Source organism: Festucalex cinctus, chromosome 20 (assembly GCF_051991245.1).
Source record: "Festucalex cinctus isolate MCC-2025b chromosome 20, RoL_Fcin_1.0, whole genome shotgun sequence".
Classification (NCBI taxonomy): domain Eukaryota; kingdom Metazoa; phylum Chordata; class Actinopteri; order Syngnathiformes; family Syngnathidae; genus Festucalex; species Festucalex cinctus.
The window spans coordinates 805,590-827,383 of NC_135430.1; the positions used below are offsets into that span (position 1 = coordinate 805,590).

The 21,794-nt window shown below is 38.1% G+C and overlaps 1 protein-coding gene and 1 long non-coding RNA gene across 7 annotated transcripts in view; one reads left to right on the plus strand and one right to left on the minus strand.

Moving 5' to 3' along the window:
• Positions 1 to 21,794, minus strand: part of LOC144008934 (uncharacterized) — a 99,119-nt gene that overhangs the window by 54,734 nt on the left and 22,591 nt on the right. The gene's annotated exons all lie outside the window — the stretch shown is intronic.
• LOC144008945 (uncharacterized) lies at positions 17,294 to 19,046 on the plus strand. The gene is made up of 3 exons (XR_013280794.1): positions 17,294 to 17,579; positions 18,047 to 18,277; positions 18,550 to 19,046. It is a non-coding gene; the product is annotated as an uncharacterized LOC144008945 (long non-coding RNA).

The window sequence follows — 21,794 nt, forward strand, 5'->3', positions numbered from 1 at the left end:
GTTGTCGTGGCATGCACTGTTGGCAAAGGAAAAAAAAATCCTTCTTAATGCAGCGTTCCCAGTTGGACGAAGCAGCTCGAGCTACAAAAATTTGTAGACATATGTACACATTTGTCCACATATATATATTTACATATGCATGTAAAAAAATTATGTCAGGCTAAACTAAATGGTTGATTAGGCCCCACACATTTTCACCTTACCATACCCGGCCCTCTTTGCAAAAGGTTTGAACACTCCTGGCCTAAACCTAGGTGTATACTCAAACTATGCACGCACATAAAGCCTGGAACAAAATGTGTAATTTAGGCAAGGCAAGGCAAGGCAAGTTTATTTGTATAGCACATTTCATACACAAGGCAACTCAATGTGCTTTACACGAGGAAAGACAACACATAAGCATCAAGAAACAGTAGTTAACATTCAGAGGAAGAAAACTAAATAAAAATAGGTTACAAACTAACAATCTTAAAACATTATTCAACAAACTTTAAAAAATTTAACATAAGGAAGTTTAAAATGATAATAAAAAAAATAAAAATAAAAATAAAAATAATAATTAAAAAAAAACTTAATTAAAGCTGTTTAAAAGTCCCTAATCAAATGTATAAGAAAAAAGCAAAGTTTTTAACCTGGATTTGAAAGCATTTACACTCGGGGCTGACTTCACTTCTGTTGGCAGCCTATTCCATCTGTGTGCAGCATAATAGCTAAATGCAGCTTCACCATGTTTGCTTCGAACTCTGGGTTCCACTAGTTGGCCCAAGTCTGTCGATCTCAGAGCCCTGCTGGGTTTGTACTCAATCAGCATTTCTTGGATATATTCAGGACCCAAACCATTTAGTGATTTATAGACGAGTAGCAGAACTTTAAAATCGATTCTACAGCTGACAGGGAGCCAGTGTAAATCCTTAAGTACTGGAGTAATATGTTCTGATCTTTTTGTTTTGGTCAGAACTCGAGCTGCAGCGTTCTGAATGAGCTGCAATTGTCTTATGTTCTTTTGAGAGAGTCCAGTCAGAAGACCGTTACAGTAATCTAGTCTGCTGGAGATAAAAGCATGGATAAGCTTCTCTTGGTCTGCTTGACACATGCAGTCCTTCAGTCTGGATATGTTTTTCAGCTGGTAAAAGGCTGTTTTAGTGATAAATTTAATATGATTACTGAAGGTCAGATCTGAGTCTATTAATACCCCAAGATTTCGAACTTGGTCTTTAGTTTCTAAAGACAGTGACTCAAGCTGTTTTTTAACAGCAATCCTCTTTTCTTTATTGCCGAAAACAATGAGCTCCGTTTTGTTTTCGTTCAGCTGAAGGAAATTTTGGTTCATCCAGTTGTTAACTTGCTCTAGAGAATGACACAATGCGTTAATAGAACTGCTGTCATTTGGGGACATAGATAAATACAGTTGTGTGTCATCTGCATAACTATGATAGTCAACATCGGTGTTCTGAAGCATTTGACCCAAAGGTAACATATACAGACTGAACAACAGGGGTCCAAGGACTGACCCTTGAGGGACCCCACATGTCATGGCCTTTCGATCAGATTCAAAATTTCCAATGGTCACAAAGTAACTCCTTTCCTCCAAATAGGACCTGAACCATTTAAGGACTGTTCCATTTAACCCCACCCAAGTTTCCAGCCTGTCTAACAGTATATTATGATCAATCGTGTCAAATGCTGCACTGAGGTCCAACAAGACGAGCACTGATACCTTCCCTGCATCAGTGCTCAATCTTATATCATTCAGTACTTTAATCAGAGCTGTTTCTGTACTGTGATGAGCTCGGAAACCTGACTGGAATTTATCCAAAAGTCCGTTTAAGCTAAAAAAATTGCTGAGTTGATTAAAAACCACTTTTTCAACTATTTTAGTTACGAAGGGAAGGTTTGCGATTGGTCTATAATTTGCTAGCAGGGAGACATCCAGTGTTCTCTTTTTTAGAATGGGCTTGACGGCGGCTACTTTCAGACATTTAGGAAGTTCACCTGATTGAAGTGATTTAATTTAGAGGGTTCTTGTTTTGTTTTTTGTATTCCTTATATTTCATGTCATTATACTTGACACACTATTTTTACTACTCACTGAATCAGTTATAAGAACATTTAATTGATACAATCCAATCACATCCTAGAGAATTGAAAACACATTCAATCATGAGGTTGTTAAGACACATTTACTTCTGTAGCACTTAACCACAAACAAGTTGCGACATCCCCTGATCTAACCCTCCAACCGGGCAAGGAAAAACTTTCAGGGGTCATATTTTAACGAACCCCTCCTACAAAATTTATCCGACTGTCTTCAAACTTGGTGTGTTTCATCTTAAGATGTTTAAGATGCAAAGAAATCGAAAGTTTTTTATTTTGTAACACGCTGTTGCCATAGCAATGCATTGTTTGTCAAGTGCTGCTTTTTCTTTTTTATACACATGAAAACTCATGGAACTTTGCAAACACATCAGACTTGTCATGAACATGAATTTTCAGAGATTTATTGTGTAATTTGCAATAAATAGCGCCATCTAGACCTTTTTATGAAGCATTTCCGATTGTATGATTATGCTAGACCTACAAAAAAGTATTATGTAGCCATTTGCCAAACCAAAGAGGAAGTCCGCTATTTTGATTTTATTTTGGGAATTATACATCATTTTTGGCCTTTTTCATTCAACTTTGCACAGACAAGGCATGGAAAAAACTAACATTTTAAATGGTCCTTGTTCCATGTAACAGTTGTCAAGTGCTGCTTTTTTTTTTTTTTATACACATGAAAACTCATGGAACTTTGCAAACACATCAGACTTGTCATGAACATGAATTTTCAGAGATTTATTGTGCAATTTGCAATAAATAGCGCCCTCTAGACCTTTTTATGAAGCATTTCCGATTGTATGATTATGCTAGACCTACAAAAAAGTATTATGTAGCCATTTGCCAAACCAAAGAGGAAGTCCGCTATTTTGATTTTATTTTGGGAATTATACATCATTTTTGGCCTTTTTCATTCAACTTTGCACAGACAAGGCATGGAAAAAACTAACATTTTAAATGGTCCTTGTTCCATGTAACAGTTGTCAAGTGCTGCTTTTTTTTTTTTTTTATACACATGAAAACTCATGAAACTTTGCAAACACATCAGACTTGTCATGAACATGAATTTTCAGAGATTTATTGTGCAATTTGCAATAAATAGCGCCCTCTAGACATTTTTATGAAGCATTTCCGATTGTATGATTATGCTAGACCTACAAAAAAGTATTATGTAGCCATTTGCCAAACCAAAGAGGAAGTCCGCTATTTTGATTTTATTTTGGGAATCATACATAATTTTTGGCCTTTTTCATTCAACTTTGCACAGACAAGGCATGGAAAAAACTAACATTTTAAATGGTCCTTGTTCCATGTAACAGTTGTCAAGTGCTGCTTTTTTTTTTTTTTTATACACATGAAAACTCATGAAACTTTGCAAACACATCAGACTTGTCATGAACATGAATTTTCAGAGATTTATTGTGCAATTTGCAATAAATAGCGCCCTCTAGACATTTTTATGAAGCATTTCCGATTGTATGATTATGCTAGACCTACAAAAAAGTATTATGTAGCCATTTGCCAAACCAAAGAGGAAGTCCGCTATTTTGATTTTATTTTGGGAATCATACATAATTTTTGGCCTTCTTCATTAAACTTTGCACAGACAAGGCATGGAAAAAACTAACATTTTAAATGGTCCTTGTTCCATGTAACAGTACCCCAACGTGCCAGTACCCTGACGTGCAAGTAACCCAACGTTGTGCTCAATAGCGCCCTCTATGCATTTTTATGGAGCATTTCCAATTGTATGATTCAAGCGATACACAACTAAAGATGACTTGACCTAGATTTGTGAAAACTGGGAGGCATACCTATTAGCTTAAGACCTACAAAAAGTATTCTGTAGCCGTATGCTAAACCTAAAAGGAAGTCCGCCATTTTGATTTTATTTTGGGAATTGCGCACCATATTTTGCGTTTTGATTAAACTTTGCACACACAAGGCTTGTCAAAAACATTTTAGATGGTCCTTGTCCTATTTGACAGTACCCCAACGTGCCAGTACCCCGACGTGGAAGTACCCCAACGTGGCACGCCTTTGCTGTAGCGATGCATTGTTTGCAAAGAATTTTTTTTTTTATATGATTCAGCTAGATGTGTGAATATTGGGAGGCATACCTATCAGCCGAATACCTCGACAAAGCATTCCATAGCAATGTGAACAAACACAAAAAGCATGGCAAAACATTTACAATTTAGACGGTTTCTTATGAAACAGTACCCTAACGTGCCAGTACCCCGACGTGCAAATACCCCAACGTGGCACGGGTTGCGAGGGCCCTTTATAGCTGCTCGCAGCTCTAGTTCTTCTTTTTATTTGTTATTATTCTTTTCCGCAAACAATCACATTTTTGAGACACTAAACGTGAACGAAAACTCACCAAACTTTACACACACGTCAGGCCTGGCGAAAAATTTGATATTTTAAAGTCGCCATAGTTGACAACAGAAAAATGGCTCCATAGCGCCACCTACATAGGTTAAACAGATCCCTGGCCCGCTACGATTGTCCGACGGCTATGAAAATTGTGTGGCACCTGTAGCACATCCAGATGAACAAAAACCTCTTTGATGTGTGTACCCTAAAATAGACAGGAAGTGAGATATGAGTATTTAAATGTCCAATTTTGGCCAATTTTTGCACATTTACAGGGGTCATACTTTTGCCTGCTTCTCCTACACGGTTAATCCAATTGACTTCAAACTTGGGATGTACCATCTCAAGACCTGGGACAACACCATGGTAAAAAATCTAAAGTTTTCGACATACTATATGACGGCGGTGGGGCATCAAATTTAGAGTTTCAAAACTCTTACTAAACGTAGTATTGCCGGTTGTATGTTTAACCTAGAGCTACGAAAATTGGTACACATATGTAACAGACTATGACCTACAAAAAAGTCTGTTGGTGCCATATGCTAAACCCAACAGGAAGTCCGCCAGAGGCGGGGCATCAAATTTTGAGTTTCAAAATTCTTACTTAATGAAGCATTCCCGGCTGTACGTTTCACCTAGAGTTACCAAAATTTAAAGACATATGTAACAGCCCTCAAGGTACAAAAAACTCTTTTTGAACCATATGCTAAACCTAACAGAAAGTCCACCATTTTGATTTACTTTGGAACGTGTTCCCATTTTTTTGGCCATTTCATAGGGGTCCTATTTTAACGAACTCCTCTTACAGAGTTTATCCGATCATCTTCAAACTTGGTGTGATTCATCTTAAGATGTTGAAGATGAAAAGTTATTGAAAGCTTTTTATTTCGCTGCACGCTGTTGTCGTGGCATGCACTTGTTTGCAAAGGAAAAAAATTCTTCTTAATGAAGAATTCTCAGTTGTACGAAGCAGCTAGAGCTACGAAAATTTGTAGACATATGTAACAGCCCACAATGTACAAAAAAAGTCTCTTGCTGCTTTGTGCTAAACCCAACAGGAAGTCCCGCAAGGGCCGGGCATCACTTTTTGAGCTAAAAAACTCCTCTTTAACAAAGCATTCCCGGTTGTACCTTTCACCTAGCGCTATGATAATTTGGAGGCATACATAAGAGCCCACGATGTACAAATAAGTCTTTTAGAACCATATGCTAAGCCAAACAGGAAGTCCGGCATTTTGATTTACTTTGCTATTTGTAGCCATTTTTTGGGGGCCTTTTATAGGCCTCATATTTTCTACAAAACTTATCAGATTGTCTTCATTCTTTGGCATGTTTCATCTGAAGTATTGCCAGTTATACGTTTAATCTAGAGCTACGAAAATTGGTACACATATGTAACAGACTATGATCTACAAAAAAGCCTGTTGGTGCCATATGCTAAACCTAACAGGAAGTCCGCCAGAGGCAGGGCATCAAATTTTGCATTTCAAAATTTTTACTTAATGAAGCATTTCCGGCTGTACGTTTCACCTAGAGCAGGGGTGTCAAACATAAGGCCCGCGGGCCGGATCAGGCCCGCAAAGGGATTTAATCCGGCCCATGAGATGTTTTTGTAAAGTTAAAAAAAAATAAAATAAAAAATTGTAATGTTGGACTAATTAATCAGTCGGCCACAATCAAATATATAAAATTTGGAACTTCACAAGCAGTCCTCAGATGAGCAGTACAACTTGTACGGGGGAATCGTCCTGGATGTCATTATTTTACATACAACTTAAAGTTAAGGTTTGTTTAAGTATTATTATTATTTTTTTAATCATAGACCAACAAACGTGTTACATACGACACAAATTCAATTGGTAACACAAATAGACATGACAAGGATTAGCGTCCTTTTAACATCATTTTCTGCACTACGCAATGCATTCTGGGAACAATATATAAAACATATAGATTTAACACGTCCAGGACTCAGTGTTGCCGCGTTCATTTGCATTTGTATAATTTTTTGGAACAACATGATTACAGTTCAGCTCTGTAATTTAGGGCTGGCACACAAATAACGAAAATCTGCGGATAATTGACGGTAATTGTTTTTAAGTTATATACCGTTATTTTACCGATGTGGCCCACTTGGTAATATATTTACCTCCATGCGGCCCCTGAGCTAACATGAGTTTGACACCCCTGACCTAGAGTGACCAAAATTTGAAGACATATGTAACAGCCCTCGAGGTACAAAAAACTCTTTTTGAACCATATGCTAAACCTAACAGGAAGTCTGCCATTTTGATTTACTTTGGAACATGTTGCCATTTTTTTGGCCATTTCATAGGGGTCTTATTTTAACGAACTCCTCCTACAGAGTTTATCCGATCATCTTCAAACTTGGTGTGATTCATCTTAAGATGTTGACGATGAAAAGTTATTGAAAGCTTTTTATTTCGTCGCACGCTGTTGTCGTGGCATGCACTGTTGGCAAAGGAAAAAAAAATCCTTCTTAATGCAGCGTTCCCAGTTGGACGAAGCAGCTCGAGCTACAAAAATTTGTAGACATATGTACACATTTGTCCACATATATATATTTACATATGCATGTAAAAAAATTATGTCAGGCTAAACTAAATGGTTGATTAGGCCCCACACATTTTCACCTTACCATACCCGGCCCTCTTTGCAAAAGGTTTGAACACTCCTGGCCTAAACCTAGGTGTATACTCAAACTATGCACGCACATAAAGCCTGGAACAAAATGTGTAATTTAGGCAAGGCAAGGCAAGGCAAGTTTATTTGTATAGCACATTTCATACACAAGGCAACTCAATGTGCTTTACACGAGGAAAGACAACACATAAGCATCAAGAAACAGTAGTTAACATTCAGAGGAAGAAAACTAAATAAAAATAGGTTACAAACTAACAATCTTAAAACATTATTCAACAAACTTTAAAAAATTTAACATAAGGAAGTTTAAAATGATAATAAAAAAAATAAAAATAAAAATAAAAATAAAAATAAAAATAATAATTAAAAAAAAACTTAATTAAAGCTGTTTAAAAGTCCCTAATCAAAGGTATAAGAAAAAAGCAAAGTTTTTAACCTGGATTTGAAAGCATTTACACTCGGGGCTGACTTCACTTCTGTTGGCAGCCTATTCCATCTGTGTGCAGCATAATAGCTAAATGCAGCTTCACCATGTTTGCTTCGAACTCTGGGTTCCACTAGTTGGCCCAAGTCTGTCGATCTCAGAGCCCTGCTGGGTTTGTACTCAATCAGCATTTCTTGGATATATTCAGGACCCAAACCATTTAGTGATTTATAGACGAGTAGCAGAACTTTAAAATCGATTCTACAGCTGACAGGGAGCCAGTGTAAATCCTTAAGTACTGGAGTAATATGTTCTGATCTTTTTGTTTTGGTCAGAACTCGAGCTGCAGCGTTCTGAATGAGCTGCAATTGTCTTATGTTCTTTTGAGAGAGTCCAGTCAGAAGACCGTTACAGTAATCTAGTCTGCTGGAGATAAAAGCATGGATAAGCTTCTCTTGGTCTGCTTGACGCATGCAGTCCTTCAGTCTGGATATGTTTTTCAGCTGGTAAAAGGCTGTTTTAGTGATAAATTTAATATGATTACTGAAGGTCAGATCTGAGTCTATTAATACCCCAAGATTTCGAACTTGGTCTTTAGTTTCTAAAGACAGTGACTCAAGCTGTTTTTTAACAGCAATCCTCTTTTCTTTATTGCCGAAAACAATGAGCTCCGTTTTGTTTTCGTTCAGCTGAAGGAAATTTTGGTTCATCCAGTTGTTAACTTGCTCTAGAGAATGACACAATGCGTTAATAGAACTGCTGTCATTTGGGGACATAGATAAATACAGTTGTGTGTCATCTGCATAACTATGATAGTCAACATCGGTGTTCTGAAGCATTTGACCCAAAGGTAACATATACAGACTGAACAACAGGGGTCCAAGGACTGACCCTTGAGGGACCCCACATGTCATGGCCTTTCGATCAGATTCAAAATTTCCAATGGTCACAAAGTAACTCCTTTCCTCCAAATAGGACCTGAACCATTTAAGGACTGTTCCATTTAACCCCACCCAAGTTTCCAGCCTGTCTAACAGTATATTATGATCAATCGTGTCAAATGCTGCACTGAGGTCCAACAAGACGAGCACTGATACCTTCCCTGCATCAGTGCTCAATCTTATATCATTCAGTACTTTAATCAGAGCTGTTTCTGTACTGTGATGAGCTCGGAAACCTGACTGGAATTTATCCAAAAGTCCGTTTAAGCTAAAAAAATTGCTGAGTTGATTAAAAACCACTTTTTCAACTATTTTAGTTACAAAGGGAAGGTTTGCGATTGGTCTATAATTTGCTAGCAGGGAGACATCCAGTGTTCTCTTTTTTAGAATGGGCTTGACGGCGGCTACTTTCAGACATTTAGGAAGTTCACCTGATTGAAGTGATTTAATTTAGAGGGTTCTTGTTTTGTTTTTTGTATTCCTTATATTTCATGTCATTATACTTGACACACTATTTTTACTACTCACTGAATCAGTTATAAGAACATTTAATTGATACAATCCAATCACATCCTAGAGAATTGAAAACACATTCAATCATGAGGTTGTTAAGACACATTTACTTCTGTAGCACTTAACCACAAACAAGTTGCGACATCCCCTGATCTAACCCTCCAACCGGGCAAGGAAAAACTTTCAGGGGTCATATTTTAACGAACCCCTCCTACAAAATTTATCCGACTGTCTTCAAACTTGGTGTGTTTCATCTTAAGATGTTTAAGATGCAAAGAAATCGAAAGTTTTTTATTTTGTAACACGCTGTTGCCATAGCAATGCATTGTTTGTCAAGTGCTGCTTTTTCTTTTTTATACACATGAAAACTCATGGAACTTTGCAAACACATCAGACTTGTCATGAACATGAATTTTCAGAGATTTATTGTGTAATTTGCAATAAATAGCGCCATCTAGACCTTTTTATGAAGCATTTCCGATTGTATGATTATGCTAGACCTACAAAAAAGTATTATGTAGCCATTTGCCAAACCAAAGAGGAAGTCCGCTATTTTGATTTTATTTTGGGAATTATACATCATTTTTGGCCTTTTTCATTCAACTTTGCACAGACAAGGCATGGAAAAAACTAACATTTTAAATGGTCCTTGTTCCATGTAACAGTTGTCAAGTGCTGCTTTTTTTTTTTTTTATACACATGAAAACTCATGGAACTTTGCAAACACATCAGACTTGTCATGAACATGAATTTTCAGAGATTTATTGTGCAATTTGCAATAAATAGCGCCCTCTAGACCTTTTTATGAAGCATTTCCGATTGTATGATTATGCTAGACCTACAAAAAAGTATTATGTAGCCATTTGCCAAACCAAAGAGGAAGTCCGCTATTTTGATTTTATTTTGGGAATTATACATCATTTTTGGCCTTTTTCATTCAACTTTGCACAGACAAGGCATGGAAAAAACTAACATTTTAAATGGTCCTTGTTCCATGTAACAGTTGTCAAGTGCTGCTTTTTTTTTTTTTTTATACACATGAAAACTCATGAAACTTTGCAAACACATCAGACTTGTCATGAACATGAATTTTCAGAGATTTATTGTGCAATTTGCAATAAATAGCGCCCTCTAGACATTTTTATGAAGCATTTCCGATTGTATGATTATGCTAGACCTACAAAAAAGTATTATGTAGCCATTTGCCAAACCAAAGAGGAAGTCCGCTATTTTAATTTTATTTTGGGAATCATACATAATTTTTGGCCTTCTTCATTAAACTTTGCACAGACAAGGCATGGAAAAAACTAACATTTTAAATGGTCCTGGTTCCATGTAACAGTACCCCAACGTGCCAGTACCCTGACGTGCAAGTAACCCAACGTTGTGCTCAATAGCGCCCTCTATGCATTTTTATGGAGCATTTCCAATTGTATGATTCAAGCGATACACAACTAAAGATGACTTGACCTAGATTTGTGAAAACTGGGAGGCATACCTATTAGCTTAAGACCTACAAAAAGTATTCTGTAGCCGTATGCTAAACCTAAAAGGAAGTCCGCCATTTTGATTTTATTTTGGGAATTGCGCACCATATTTTGCGTTTTGATTAAACTTTGCACACACAAGGCTTGTCAAAAACATTTTAGATGGTCCTTGTCCTATTTGACAGTACCCCAACGTGCCAGTACCCCGACGTGGAAGTACCCCAACGTGGCACGCCTTTGCTGTAGCGATGCATTGTTTGCAAAGAATTTTTTTTTTTATATGATTCAGCTAGATGTGTGAATATTGGGAGGCATACCTATCAGCCGAATACCTCGACAAAGCATTCCATAGCAATGTGAACAAACACAAAAAGCATGGCAAAACATTTACAATTTAGACGGTTTCTTATGAAACAGTACCCTAACGTGCCAGTACCCCGACGTGCAAATACCCCAACGTGGCACGGGTTGCGAGGGCCCTTTATAGCTGCTCGCAGCTCTAGTTAGGGCCCGAGCAGCGACCGCTGCGAGGTCCCTATTGTTTTTCAAGGAATTCTTATTATTCTTCTTCTTTTTATTTGTTATTATTCTTTTCCGCAAACAATCACATTTTTGAGACACTAAACGTGAACGAAAACTCACCAAACTTTACACACACGTCAGGCCTGGCGAAAAATTTGATATTTTAAAGTCGCCATAGGTGATAACAGAAAAATGGCTCCATAGCGCCACCTACATAGGTTAAACAGATCCCTGGCCCGCTACGATTGTCCGACGGCTATGAAAATTGTGTGGCACCTGTAGCACATCCAGATGAACAAAAACCTCTTTGATGTGTGTACCCTAAAATAGACAGGAAGTGAGATATGAGTATTTAAATGTCCAATTTTGGCCAATTTTTGCACATTTACAGGGGTCATACTTTTGCCTGCTTCTCCTACACGGTTAATCCAATTGACTTCAAACTTGGGATGTACCATCTCAAGACCTGGGACAACACCATGGTAAAAAATCTAAAGTTTTCGACATACTATATGACGGCGGTGGGGCATCAAATTTAGAGTTTCAAAACTCTTACTAAACGTAGTATTGCCGGTTGTATGTTTAACCTAGAGCTACGAAAATTGGTACACATATGTAACAGACTATGACCTACAAAAAAGCCTGTTGGTGCCATATGCTAAACCCAACAGGAAGTCCGCCAGAGGTGGGGCATCAAATTTTGAGTTTCAAAATTCTTACTTAATGAAGCATTCCCGGCTGTACGTTTCACCTAGAGTTACCAAAATTTAAAGACATATGTAACAGCCCTCAAGGTACAAAAAACTCTTTTTGAACCATATGCTAAACCTAACAGAAAGTCCACCATTTTGATTTACTTTGGAACGTGTTCCCATTTTTTTGGCCATTTCATAGGGGTCCTATTTTAACGAACTCCTCTTACAGAGTTTATCCGATCATCTTCAAACTTGGTGTGATTCATCTTAAGATGTTGAAGATGAAAAGTTATTGAAAGCTTTTTATTTCGCTGCACGCTGTTGTCGTGGCATGCACTTGTTTGCAAAGGAAAAAAATTCTTCTTAATGAAGAATTCTCAGTTGTACGAAGCAGCTAGAGCTACGAAAATTTGTAGACATATGTAACAGCCCACGATGTACAAAAAAAGTCTCTTGCTGCTTTGTGCTAAACCCAACAGGAAGTCCCGTAAGGGCCGGGCATCACTTTTTGAGCTAAAAAACTCCTCTTTAACGAAGCATTCCCGGTTGTACCTTTCACCTAGCGCTATGATAATTTGGAGGCATACATAAGAGCCCACGATGTACAAAAAAGTCTTTTAGAACCATATGCTAAGCCAAACAGGAAGTCCGGCATTTTGATTTACTTTGCTATTTGTAGCCATTTTTTGGGGGCCTTTTATAGGCCTCATATTTTCTACAAAACTTATCAGATTGTCTTCATTCTTTGGCATGTTTCATCTGAAGTATTGCCGGTTATACGTTTAATCTAGAGCTACGAAAATTGGTACACATATGTAACAGACTATGATCTACAAAAAAGCCTGTTGGTGCCATATGCTAAACCTAACAGGAAGTCCGCCAGAGGCAGGGCATCAAATTTTGCATTTCAAAATTTTTACTTAATGAAGCATTTCCGGCTGTACGTTTCACCTAGAGTGACCAAAATTTGAAGACATATGTAACAGCCCTCGAGGTACAAAAAAACTCTTTTTGAACCATATGCTAAACCTAACAGGAAGTCTGCCATTTTGATTTACTTTGGAACATGTTGCCATTTTTTTGGCCATTTCATAGGGGTCTTATTTTAACGAACTCCTCCTACAGAGTTTATCCGATCATCTTCAAACTTGGTGTGATTCATCTTAAGATGTTGACGATGAAAAGTTATTGAAAGCTTTTTATTTCGTCGCACGCTGTTGTCGTGGCATGCACTGTTGGCAAAGGAAAAAAAAATCCTTCTTAATGCAGCGTTCCCAGTTGGACGAAGCAGCTCGAGCTACAAAAATTTGTAGACATATGTACACATTTGTCCACATATATATATTTACATATGCATGTAAAAAAATTATGTCAGGCTAAACTAAATGGTTGATTAGGCCCCACACATTTTCACCTTACCATACCCGGCCCTCTTTGCAAAAGGTTTGAACACTCCTGGCCTAAACCTAGGTGTATACTCAAACTATGCACGCACATAAAGCCTGGAACAAAATGTGTAATTTAGAGGGTTCTTGTTTTGTTTTTTGTATTCCTTATATTTCATGTCATTATACTTGACACACTATTTTTACTACTCACTGAATCAGTTATAAGAACATTTAATTGATACAATCCAATCACATCCTAGAGAATTGAAAACACATTCAATCATGAGGTTGTTAAGACACATTTACTTCTGTAGCACTTAACCACAAACAAGTTGCAACATCCCCTGATCTAACCCTCCAACCGGGCAAGGAAAAACTTTCAGGGGTCATATTTTAACGAACCCCTCCTACAAAATTTATCCGACTGTCTTCAAACTTGGTGTGTTTCATCTTAAGATGTTTAAGATGCAAAGTAATCGAAAGTTTTTTATTTTGTAACACGCTGTTGCCATAGCAATGCATTGTTTGTCAAGTGCTGCTTTTTTTTTTTAATACACATGAAAACTCATGGAACTTTGCAAACACATCAGACTTGTCATGAACATGAATTTTCAGAGATTTATTGTGCAATTTGCAATAAATAGCGCCCTCTAGACCTTTTTATGAAGCATTTCCGATTGTATGATTATGCTAGACCTACAAAAAAGTATTATGTAGCCATTTGCCAAACCAAAGAGGAAGTCCGCTATTTTGATTTTATTTTGGGAATTATACATAATTTTTGGCCTTTTTCATTCAACTTTGCACAGACAAGGCATGGAAAAAAATAACATTTTAAATGGTCCTTGTTCCATGTAACAGTTGTCAAGTGCTGCTTTTTTTTTTTTTTATACACATGAAAACTCATGAAACTTTGCAAACACATCAGACTTGTCATGAACATGAATTTTCAGAGATTTATTGTGCAATTTGCAATAAATAGCGCCCTCTAGACATTTTTATGAAGCATTTCCGATTGTATGATTATGCTAGACCTACAAAAAAGTATTATGTAGCCATTTGCCAAACCAAAGAGGAAGTCCGCTATTTTGATTTTATTTTGGGAATTATACATCATTTTTGGCCTTTTTCATTCAACTTTGCACAGACAAGGCATGGAAAAAAATAACATTTTAAATGGTCCTTGTTCCATGTAACAGTTGTCAAGTGCTGCTTTTTTTTTTTTTTTATACACATGAAAACTCATGAAACTTTGCAAACACATCAGACTTGTCATGAACATGAATTTTCAGAGATTTATTGTGCAATTTGCAATAAATAGCGCCCTCTAGACATTTTTATGAAGCATTTCCGATTGTATGATTATGCTAGACCTACAAAAAAGTATTATGTAGCCATTTGCCAAACCAAAGAGGAAGTCCGCTATTTTGATTTTATTTTGGGAATTATACATAATTTTTGGCCTTCTTCATTAAACTTTGCACAGACAAGGCATGGAAAAAACTAACATTTTAAATGGTCCTTGTTCCATGTAACAGTACCCCAACGTGCCAGTACCCTGACGTGCAAGTAACCCAACGTTGTGCTCAATAGCGCCCTCTATGCATTTTTATGGAGCATTTCCAATTGTATGATTCAAGTGATACACAACTAAAGATGACTTGACCTAGATTTGTGAAAACTGGGAGGCATACCTATTAGCTTAAGACCTACAAAAAGTATTCTGTAGCCGTATGCTAAACCTAAAAGGAAGTCCGCCATTTTGAATTTATTTTGGGAATTGCGCACCATATTTTGCGTTTTGATTAAACTTTGCACACACAAGGCTTGTCAAAAAAATTTTAGATGGTCCTTGTCCTATTTGACAGTACCCCAACGTGCCAGTACCCCGACGTGCAAGTACCCCAACGTGGCACGCCTTTGCTGTAGCGATGCATTGTTTGCAAAGAATTTTTTTTTTTATATGATTCAGCTAGATGTGTGAATATTGGGAGGCATACCTATCAGCCGAATACCTCGACAAAGCATTCCATAGCAATGTGAACAAACACAAAAAGCAAGGCAAAACATTTACAATTTAGACGGTTTCTTATGAAACAGTTCCCTAACGTGCCAGTACCCCGACGTGCAAATACCCCAACGTGGCACGGGTTGCGAGGGCCCTTTATAGCTGCTCGCAGCTCTAGTTTGTTATTATTCTTTTCCGCAAACAATCACATTTTTGAGACACTAAACGTGAACGAAAACTCACCAAACTTTACACGCAGATCGGGCCTGGCGAAAAATTTGATATTTTAAAGTCGCCATACATGATAACAGAAAAATGGCTCTGTAGCGCCACCTACATAGCTTAAACGGATCCCTGTCCCGCTACGATTGTCCTACGGCTATGAAAATTGTGTGGCACCTGTAGCATATCCAGATGAACAAAAACCTCTTTGATCTGTGTACCCTAAAATAGACAGGAAGTGAGATATGAGTATTTAAATGTCCAATTTTGGCCAATTTTTGCACATTTACAGGGGTCATACTTTTGCCCGCTTCTCCTACACGGTTAATCCGATTGACTTCAAACTTGGGATGTACCATCTCAAGACCTGGGACAACACCATGGTAAAAAATCTAAAGTTTTCGACATACTATATGACGGCGGTGGGGCATCAAATTTACAGTTTCAAAATTCTTACTTAACGAAGCATTGCCGGTGGTACGTTTAACCTAGAGCTATGAAAATTGGTACACATATGTAACAGACTATGATCTACAAAAAAGCCTGTTGGTGCCATATGCTAAACCTAACAGGAAGTCCGCCAGAGGCGAGGCATCAAATTTTGTGTTACAAAATTCTAACTTAATGAAGCATTCCCGGCTGTACATTTCACCTAGAGTTATCAAAATTTGAAGACATATGTAACAGCCCTCAAGGTACAAAAAACTCTTTTTGAACCATATGCTAAACCGAACAGGAAGTCCGCCATTTTGATTTACTTTGGAACGTGTTGCCATTTTTTGGGCCATTTCATAGGGGTCTTATTTTAACGAACTCCTCCTACAGAGTTTATCATCTTCAAACTTGGTGTGATTCATCTTAAGATGTTGAAAATGAAAAGTTATTGAAAGTTTTTTATTTCGTCACACGCTGTTGTCGTGGCATGCACTTTTTGCAAAGGAAAAAAATCCTTCTTAATGAAACATTCCCAGTTGTACGAAGCAGCTAGAGCGACGAAAAATTGTAGACATATGTAACAGCCCAGGATGTACAAAAAAGTCTCTTGGTGCCATGTGCTAAACCCAACAATAAGTCCCCCAGGGGCCGGGCATCACATTTTGAGCTAAAAAAACTCCTCTTTAACGAAGCATTCCTGGTTGTACGTTTCACCTAGCGCTATGATAATTTGCAGGCATACATAAGAGCCCACGATGTACAAAAAAAGTCTCTTGGAACCATGTGCTAAACCAAACAGGAAGTCCGCCATTTTGATTTACTTTGCTATTTGTTGCCATTTTTTGTGGCCTTTTTCAGGGGTCATATTTTAACGAACCCCTCCTACAAAATTTATCCGACTGTCTTCAAACTTGGTGTGTTTCATCTTAAGATGTTTAAGATGCAAAGTAATCGAAAGTTTTTTATTTTGTCACACGCTGTTGCCATAGCAATGCATTGTTTGCCAAGTGCTGCTTTTTTTTTAAATTTATTTATACAATTGTGAAAACTCATGAAACTTTGCAAACACATCAGACTTGTCATGAACATGAATTTTTAGAGATTTATTGTGCAATTTGCAATAAATAGCGCCCTCTAGACCTTTTTATGAAGCATTTCCGATTGTATGATTATGCTAGACCTACAAAAAAGTATTATGTAGCCATTTGCCAAACCAAAGAGGAAGTCCGCTATTTTGATTTTATTTTGGGAATTATACATCATTTTTGGCCTTTTTCATTAAACTTTGCACAGACAAGGCATGGAAAAAACTAACATTTTAAATGGTCCTTGTTCCAGGTAACAGTACCCCAACGTGCCAGTACCCTGACGTGCAAGTAACCCAACGTTGTGCTCAATAGCGCCCTCTATGCATTTTTATGGAGCATTTCCAATTGTATGATTCAAGCGATACACAACTAAAGATGACTTGACCTAGATTTGTGAAAACTGGGAGGCATACCTATAGGTCGCTTGCACATGTCGTCACTTCCGCCTCGGATTTCTCGTAGTCGCCATGCTGGGTGGCCTCCATTTACGTAGCGATTCAGTCTAACACGTATCTATCACGTTTGTTTTCTGCGTTTAAAATGGTACATTGTTGCTGCATCGTTGGCTGTTCGAACAAAGCCAAGGGGGAAAATGGTCGGTCTTTTTTCCGAATTCCGAAAATAATTAGGAACCAGGGCCTGGAGACAGAGGAGTGCGGACTCCGGAGGGAAGTCGTTACTTTGGGCTCGTGTGTGCAGCGATCACTTTGTGAGCGGTAAGCTTGTTTACCTTTATTTAATGCATGAGGATTAATAACGTTTCGACCGCCCATATATGGGCAAGTTGCTTATGTTTTGGATTCATGAGCAAGCAAGTTCGGTAGTACAAGCTGGCTAGCGGACGTTAGCCGAAAGCTAACATCGAACATTTTCACCCAAGTAGTGCCAGTGCAAAGTGTTTACTGCTGAAATTGGATTGATTAGTCTTGGGCTTTTAATGCCGATAACATGTTTTTTGGTGGCAAAATGTAAACCTGGAAAAAAAAGAGACAGAAGGGGCTGATGCAAGAAAACAGACCCCCGGGGCTGATGCAAGAAAACAGACCCCCGGGGGTGATGCAAGAAAACAGACCCCCGGTAGCCTACACATCATGCTAAAGAACTTATTCACGGCCACCCTACTGCGGTAAAATAACCAGTCTTTCCATATTTTATTTGTTTATATATTTGTTTATTTTAACAGGTCGCCCTGCGCCCGTTTTTCTGTCCAATCATCCCGACTGGGCTCCAACATTAAAGTTGGGTCCCAAGTTACAACATCTATGTCTCAGCCCAGTCGGTGCCAAGATATGAACGTGCACAGGAGAGACAAGCAAAGAAAAGACGACTCGAAGTGGCAGAGATTGTTGCAGTTATGCAGCCAGATGGCTCCAGTAACCTGCACCCTCAAGTACTGCTGACATCATTGACTCTGGTATGCCACTCAGAATTCATTACATGATATATTGTATGCATGAGTGAATGTATGTGTTTGTTTGTGTGTGTACACGCACCTTATATTTTAGAGACATTTGGAAGTGTTTATAGAAATAAGTATTTGCCTGTAGCAATGTTCATACATTAAAAAAATGCAACAAAATGTGTACATTTCTTTTACACTGACAAAAAAACTATACTACTTTACTATATTAAACCTATTACTGGTACCTTATTTTTTTGTGATTTTTTCTTTATTTTTTTCTTTAGGGATCTCATGCCACACCGACTTGATTGCCAATGACATGATGGAAACGAAGGCGAGCATCAAAGCATTGGAGGAGGACAACATGCGACTGTTTGTTTGGCGCTAATAAAGGCAGCGTTTATACAAATTCTATTGTTGGGTTTGTTTACAAAGCTATACATAAGACAAATGACAGGATTTGACTCAATGTGCAATATGGTCCCTCTTAAAGTAATGGCATAAATCTCTATTATTTCTAAAAGCACAAAAAATGAAGTGAATAATGATTAGATGTAGTAATTTCAGGGATAAAATTGAACTGTTAATTAATGTATTTATTTTAGCACAGGTGCCTACCATCCTGAGATGACGGTATGATGTAATGTTGATGGGGTACGCAATGACTTTCATTATGCTATGTACAGAGGAAAAAGTTGCTCTCTTTTAAATTTGTTTAATGTAAGACAAGTACCAGTACTGTGTTACAGTTTTCCCAATAATCCTTGTTTCACACTTGTCACAAAACCACTGTCCCTTTGGCAGTCTAGATTGGCACACTTCAAGTGATATCATTTGATTTTACAATCTGCTGCAGCACAAAAAACTACTTTATTCCGCATCTTTGAAGTACATGAGCAAGTGGTAGGTGACAGCGGCTGAGCAGGAACACTGGAAGTCCACTGCTGATCTAGTAAATGCTCTCCCGAGCAATTCAGGTAAGGAGGGGATTTTGGGAAAAAAAAAACTCTGGCTTTTCCATCTGGCCAAAACGAGCGATCTGGGTGGACTCGCTCAATCACACTTTGTCCACACCACAAAGTCGCAGAAGTCCGTCCAGTTAAACTCATCTGTGCCTGAATCTGAAAATATTACAAACATTGTAATGAAAATATGAAACATAGAATTAAATAAGAAACTACAAAAAGTAAAGCCATACATACCTGGTAATACTATTGGTGTTGTCGTGACAAGCGATGGGAATTGTTGCCATCCGGCACCAGACAGAAATTGGGTGTTGTGACAGCCTCCTTAACCGTGAGATCATAAGAAAAGCTGTCGGTATGCTCAGTAGTTACCATGAACACGTTTTATTGTACTGGAAACTGAAACTAAAAATACGTCCTCTGAGAGTGGTTAACCTTAACCATTTAGAATAAGTTGATTAAGTAACATGTAACTAGTGAAAGGGTAGCATTAAATTTAATTAAGCCACGGGGAGGCTGTGCATAGTTACTTTTTATTCTTATACGCTCTGCCATATTTGCCTGTTATAAAATTGTTAGAAAAACCACATCAGGTAAACCTAGCTGTGCATGTAAACACAATGATAACAGGAAGCCTGAGAACAAATCAACATTTTTGTGTGCAGAATTACCAACACCATGTGGTTTACTTACGTGCAACAGCAACCGTTTCTTCTGATGCGATGTTAAAGTTTACACTCTGTATCCACCCGCTTACAAAATAATTGTAAGCCTCCAGGGATTTGTTGGCGTGTTATGGAGCATGTTGTCAACACGAGGTAGGGAAAGATGTCCAGAGATGTCACATTTGGCCAGCAAGCTTTCTCCGTCAAAAAAAAAAATCACCCTTGGTCAGGACGTAATTAGGATCAATCCCGCCACACAGAGACACCTTCTGCCTGTATCGTTGTTTTTGATCTTCCGGTAAATCGTGAAAATACTGCGAAAATTACATCAGGTTGATAAGCTCTACCGTGTAACTCGCGAGTGTACCTTGTGAACCGGCGGACACCCAATATGGCGCCCGAAGGAAAAACTCCCATGATGCATTACGATGTGCAAGCGACCTATTAGCTTCGCATTTTTGAGACACTAAACGTGAACGTAAACTCACCAAATTTTACACACACATCAGGCCTGGCGAAAAATTTGATATTTTAAAGTCGCCATAGATGATAACAGAAAAATGGCTCTGGAGCGCCACCTACATAGGTTAAACGGATCCCTGTCCCGCTATGATTGTCCTACGGCTATGAAAATTGTGTGGCACCTGTAGCACATCCAGATGAACAAAAACCTCTGATATATGTACCCTAAAATATACAGGAAGTGAGATATGAGTATTTAAATGTCCAATTTTGGCCCATTTTTGCACATTTACAGGGGTCATACTTTTGCCCGCTTCTCCTACACGGTTAACCCGATTGACTTCAAACTTGGGATGTACCATCTCAACACCTGGGACAACATCATGCTAAAAAATCTAAAGTTTTTGACATACTATATGACGGTGGCAGGGCATCAAATTTAGAGTTTAATAATTCTTACTGAACGAAGCATTGCCGGTTGTACGTTTAATCTAGAGCTACGAAAATTGGTACACATATGTAACAGACTATGACCTACAAAAAACTATTTTTGAACCATGTGCTAAACCTAACAGGAAGTCCACCATTTTGATTTACTTTGGAATGTGTTGCCATTTTTTGGCCATTTCATAGGGGTCTTATTTTAACGAACTCCTCCTACAGTGTTTATCCGATCATCTTCAAACTTGGTGTGATTCATCTAAAGATGTTGAAGATGAAAAGTTATTGAAAGCTTTTTATTTCGTCGCACGCTGTTGTCGTGGCATGCACGGTTTGCAAAGGAAAAAAAAATCTTCCTAAAGAAGCATTCCCAGTTGTACGAAGCAGCTAGAGCTACGAAAATTTGTAGACATATGTAACAGCCCAAGATGTACAAAAATGTCTCTTGGTGACCTGTGCTAAACCCAACAGGAAGTCCCCCAGGGGCCGGGCATCACATTTTGAGCTAAAAAACTCCTCTTTAACAAAGCATGCCCTGCTGTACTTTTTACCTAGACTTACCAAAATTTGAAGAGGTATGTAACAGCCCTGGAGGTACAAAAAACTCTTTTTGAACCATCTGCTAAACCAAACAGGAAGTCCGCCATTTTGATTTACGTCGGCATTTGTAGCCATTTTTTGTGGCCTTTCTTAGGGGTCATATTTTCACGAACTCCTCGTACAAAATTCATCCGACCGTCTTCAAACTTGGTGTGTTTCATCTTAAGATGTTTAAGATGCAAAGTTATCGAAAGTTTTTTATTTTGTCACATGCTGTTGCCATAGCGATACATTGTTTGCCAAGTAAAGTGCTGCTTATTTTTTTTGGTCTATACATGTGTGAAAACTCATGAAACTTTGCACACACATCAGACTTGTCATGAACATGAATTTTTAGAGATTTCTTGTGCAATTTGCAATAAATCACGCCCTCTATACATTTTTATGGAGCATTTC